Raw genomic sequence first — 6,000 nt, forward strand, 5'->3', positions numbered from 1 at the left:
TCCCCCTGCATCCCAGCATGCTTTCTAGCCCTGAACTAGGCTATGCTGTCTGCTCCAGAGAGCAGGACTGATCCCAGGCCTCTGCTCCCTAGCTGGAGCAGTGAGGGCTGGCTGACAAAGTGGCTCAAGTCCGGCTCAGGATACAGTCTAGTCTGAAGTGGGGGTGGGTACTGCCCCCCATAAGCAAACCCTGGCTGAGGTCAGGGGCCAGGAAGGGAGAGTAAATACCCTTTCCCCCATTCAAACTTACTGTTAGCTGCAACTGTGGACTACAAATCTCAGAGACACGTGGAATCAGGAAGTAGTGATGAGCAACCTTGCAGAGTCCTGCTGGTGTAATTCTGGACTGCAAATCCCAGGGAACTCAGGGGCAGCAGGAAGAGAAAGTGAACACACAACCAGAGAGCTGTGTTCTAGCGCCCCCTCACATCTGGCCTGAGCCACTGCAGTCATGTGGCTGCATTTCCTGAAGGAAAGCTAAATATCTGTTCATTTCTGTTTCAGTTTAATCTGTGCAGTTTAGACTAACCTGCAAAGACTGAACTGATTCAGCCTCGCACTTTTGGACTGTCTGTACCTAGCCTGAGAGTAAGGTATGTTTATCAATACCAGTCTATTATCAATGAAATCTATTTCACCTTTCAGCACTGTACATGTTTTTTTCATGCATACCCAATATCTCACTCTTTTTTTAAAAAGTGTTTGGTGGAGTTCTAAAAATTTTTACTGGAAGTATTTTTCCATCTCTCTTTCAGTGCTTTCCATCTCTTATAAAGTACTGTCAGTAAGAGAACAATAAAAAAGGCAGAGCATTCCTGCATGTCCTGAGCTCAGTGAGGCAGAGCAAGATGAGGGACCAAGCAATTCCTGAGTGTAAAAACACAGGAGAGAGGCAGGTGCCAAAAATATAGTCCTGTTATCAGCTGCTGCTCCCAGTGACTTTTAAACTAGAGCTGAGAAAGATTCCTCAATTCACACTGGTGAACTGAGAATAAAAAGTGTAATAAATTATTTTCAGAACAGCTACCCAAGATATATCACAGAAAATGAAAAACTTAAAAGTAAAATAACCTCCCCTATCCCCTCACCATTTCTAATAAATTATAGATTTAAAAGTGCTGACATCTCAAAATTATTTTCATAATATTTAAAAACCAAATGCAAGGTGCTACAGTGAGATATCAGTACATTTAGAAAATCCAGTTTGTCCATAGTAAAAACATCCTTCTATATGAAAATAAGAGCTAAGGGAACTTTGCTTTCTTCCAGACAAAAATAGGATGAGGTACAGTATGTACACATATTGCAGTCTCTAATATGTTTTATTGCCTTGCTGAATTTTACCTGATGCTCACTCATATTTTTCATACTCCTACTATACCACTGGTTTCTGTTTCTTTCGGTTATTTTTCCTCATAACCTTAACTTCTTTTTAAACTAAGTTACGTTAGTTCACAGTTATTTGGATTTCTCCTCAGGTGATATTCCCCTTGCTGTGCTAGTGTCCTTTCTGTTATTTTACTTTTTAATATATATGCACATTTCAAAAAATTAATTGATGGAAAAAAGTCTCCAAACTGAGAATATTCATTAACAAATGAAAACTATGCTTCTCATCCTTGTTCTAGTTAAAATGCTAAACAAATTTAGAAAAGTATGGTCATTATTCCTTAACTCAGAATTCTCTGCACTCAGCCGCCTGGCTGCACTCAGCCGCCAGACACAACTTTTCTCATTTTAAGCACCTTTAACATGGATGTAAGAACACATGTTATCCACTATTCAGGGATGCCCTCTGAGTGAAATGCTTTCCATATCAGTTTTTTAATAATATAAATACTCTACCATGAAGTAACGATAGATAAGTTCTGATTAGCTTTCTGTTTAAAGCAAAAAAAAATCCTACCCAGAGACCTGAATACTGCAAAGACTTATGCATATGCTTAACTTTACATACTGAATAGATTCACTAAAGTTAACAGGACAGCTCACAGGGTGTTACAGTACACAGGTTTAAATCAAAGTGGTTTAAAACACTGATTTTAAACATAAGTTAAAATCAGGAAGCAGGAAAATATGGTTTAAAGAATTCATTTTAATACTGTTTTGGATTTTTACATTTAGTTATTTTCCTAAAGGGAGTCGGATTCCTGTTATTTGGGATAATTTAATACGACTCTTCCTAGGAGAAGAAATCACTATGGCTCATACTGTATTCCCACTATCAATTGTCTAAGAATTTAGCTTCCACTCACCCAAAAAATGTACATCTCCCTTAGAAGAACATGTCTATTCCACGTTTAAGACACTAAGGTTTCATATCCCCTAAACTGACAACCAAGTATGCCCCCAGAGGCCAATCATATTTAACCTTGCATAGATGCATGTGGCCAAATTCAGTTTCAATGATAAAATGCTAACATGACACAAAAAAAATTTAGGCACCTAAGCCACTCAGTAACATCCTACTTTCCCTCACTTAACTTAATCATACTTAGACACATAAATGGCTTACACAAATACAGTTTGGCTCTTTGCAACTACGTTTTCCCTACTGAGCATTAAAACTGTGCAAAATTTCGCCAGCTATTTTGTTTCAATGCTATTTCAACTCATTTAGAGCTCAAAACAGCAAAATTGAAATGAAAGTCTTCAAAACAGCCTCAAAACAAAATGAGGGCAGTCAAAACATTTCAAAAGTTTCTAAACATTTTGAGTTTTGAAGCTAAAGCTGGGCTTGCCTGGAGAGAAACAGAAAGTAAGGAGAGGGAAGGGGAAGAGTGGGAAAGGACTGCTCTGATATTGACTGTGTAACTGGCCAGTGACTCTGATCCTTCCCTGAGGTCCCTTCCAATCCCAGTGCTTTGGGGGAGGGACAGAAAAACAGTATAAAAAGCAGCATTGTTTGAATTGAGCTGTTATGCCTTTGGGTCAGTTACTAAGCTGTCTTCCAGAAGCTCAGCAGCATTAGACAACAGAGGCTAGCATTCATTTCCTACTTGCTAGGCTAGCAAGTGGGATTCAGCAATACCTTTTGTTTTCTTTCTATACCCTTTTATTTTATTACTATATTCATTGATTGATTCCTTTCAATTTATTCCTCCCCCAAAATCCTCTTTTTGTTTAGTCTATTTTGATTTTTTTTTTCAAATCTGTGCTCTCTCACAGTGTGCATTCCATTCACTATGCAGGGAACCACAGCATAATTATATTGCATATAATACAGAATTTACATAGGAAAACACAGACATACATTTATTTTTATTTTATTTATTACATAAATACATACATACAAACATACATACATTACAAAAATACACATACATACAATTATCTTATCTACATATATTAAATAAATCAGATAGATAGAGACAGATTTTCCAGCACACCAAGGCAAACACCAAAGCATCAAGGCAGACCCAATCCCTTTCTCCACAAGTTCACCATGCCTGTTATAGTGGAGAGCTTTATTGGTTAAAGATAGTAGGCTTGGGGAAGGGTACAGGTTGGAGAAGTATCAAAGAATAAACCAAAGCAAACAGTACAGTTAGGTAGGTAGCCTTTTGTCATGCTTCTTTCTACATTACAGTAAGCTGTATTTCTAGGTAAGTTTCAGGTAAGTTACTCACATGTTCATCTGGAGACTAGAAGAGCTCCAGAGGCTGTGTGCTTACTCTGTGTTCCCCAATATGGCATCCCTCATTCCAGGAAGATTTAAATAACATTTCTGAGCCCACCTTCCAGGTCCAATTAAAGCAGGTGTTGTTTGATGGTGACATATCAATTTGAAGATCATTACTGGTCACCTCAAGGAGTGACATGGCTCAAGCCCCTACCCCCTTGCCATGAGGTCAGTGCTTAGAACAATAAGAGGTTCACTCCCCCAAACCTTGCTGGGGTCACATAATAGCTGTAACCTGGGGCAATGAGGTTGACAGACAGGTGAGGAGACAATGACAAAGGGAAAAAAAAACAAACAAACCTGAAAGCTGGAGGCTGTTAGAAGATTCTTCCACACCTTCTTCCCTGGGTCACAAAGTTAGGTTCCTTGTTTTCTCACCCTCTGGTCCCTGACTTTTCATCTTAGGATCACAGGAGGGTAGGGCTGGAAGAGACCCCATGAGGTCTTCTAGTCAAGCCCCCTGCTCAAGACACGAACATCCCTGACTAAATCTTCCTAGTCAAGTGTCCATCCAACCTGCTCTTCAAAATTTCTAGAGATGGAGAGTCCACAACTTCTCTAGGTAGCCTGTTCCAATGCTTGACTACCCTCATAGTAAAAAAGTTTTTCCTAATTTCCAACTAAGTATTCTCTCCTGCCATTTGTGGCCACTGCTCTTAGTACTGTTCCCTACTGTCACAGAGGGAAGCTCATCTGTGTCCTTTCTAAAATCATACCTCAGGTATTTGAAAACCTATCATATACAGCTTCTGTCATCTCTTCTCTAGACTAAATAACCCTAGTCCTTTCAGCCTTTCCTCAGAAGCCTTGCTTCCCAGGCCCTGAATCATTTGTGTTGCTCTGCCCAGGACTGTCTCCAATAGACTTCTTTCCTGAACTGTGGGTCCCAGAACTGGACACAGTGGTCCAGGCAAGGTCTCACCAGTGCTAAATGGAGTGGAAGAATTACTCCTTTTATTTACAAGCAACACACCTGTCAATAAGAGCCAGTATGCTGCTAGCTTTTTTCCCTTCAACAAGAGCACACTGTGGGCTCATATTCAGCTTATACAGCCTGGTCAGTCATTCCCTTGTCTGTACTGTGCATGTAATTATTCTGTCCCATTTGCAGGACTTTGCCGTAATCCTTGCTGAATTTCATTGGATTGATTTCAGACTGTTTCTCCAATCTATTTCAGACATTCTAGATCCTAATCCTGCCCTCCAGAGTGTCTCCAACTCTACCCAACTTGCTATCATCTACAAATTTGCTAAGCATGCCCTCAATCCAATTGTTCAAATAATTAATTAAGATGTTAAACAATACTGGACCCAGGACAGACCTGGCGGGAGCATCACTTGAGAAACTGTCTTGGCTGCTCAATGGAATAGCTTCAATAAGAGCAGGGATGTAAGGTGCTCACAGCACATCCATCACTATAGATGCACTTCACTGGCATGTAGGAGATGTTTGGTTCTAAGCCCCTGAGACTCAAAGGGTTTATAAGATTGACCTCCCCCAAGCCCTGGTTAATACCCTAACCAAGAGGAAGAACTCAGTTTATGCTGGTCTTTGCATACATGCCTACCTGCTCAGAAAAGATGCTTTGCCAACATGTATGTACTTGACATGGTCCAGAAGAAATAGAATTCCAGGCAAACTGAGGTGTTTTAGCAGAGATTAAAATTTCACAGTGAATGAAGGGACACCCACTTCTAGAGTAAGTGAGGGTTCAATGCTGCAAGCATCTAAGTTCTCCCCATTAAAATGAATGGGGGATATGCACAGTTCTGAAGTGAGAAGAATTCTCTTCTTGGATGCACAAGCTGGGTACTAGTTCCCAATTGGAAGGATTAGAGAACTATGCATCTACACAGCCAAAAATGAATAATTCTCTGATCCTGGCCATGTAAGCCAGGACTTTGCTGGCAGCATGCATTAAATGTCTAGTAGATTAAAAAGAAAATTTTAGCTCATAAGTTTCCCACTCTGGCATTATGCAGCCTCACGTACCTCCAGAACATGATTCTATTTTACCCAGGGATGCACATATTTCTGTCCCATTTATGTCTGGATTCCGCTTGGGCTGTGCTCCCAAGAAGGAGCCCTGTTGGGATCCAGCTCATTTAGAAGATAAGTCTACCAGTCCATCTAGATGATGACCAGCATTATTGACTTCACCGGGAAATGCTGGAAGTGATAGCAGTGATTGTTGCCTTTCACTCAGCTTCCTAGTAACAAAAGTATTTATCCAGTAAGTAAGAGCCCCAAGTTCTATGTCTCAGGTTTGGGTACACATCTCTTACTTCACAAAAGAGTGCCCTACCACCAGACCAGG

This window comes from Crocodylus porosus, unplaced genomic scaffold (genome assembly GCF_001723895.1).
Source record: "Crocodylus porosus isolate Cpor-Errol unplaced genomic scaffold, CroPor_comp1, whole genome shotgun sequence".
In the NCBI taxonomy this organism is placed as follows: domain Eukaryota; kingdom Metazoa; phylum Chordata; order Crocodylia; family Crocodylidae; genus Crocodylus; species Crocodylus porosus.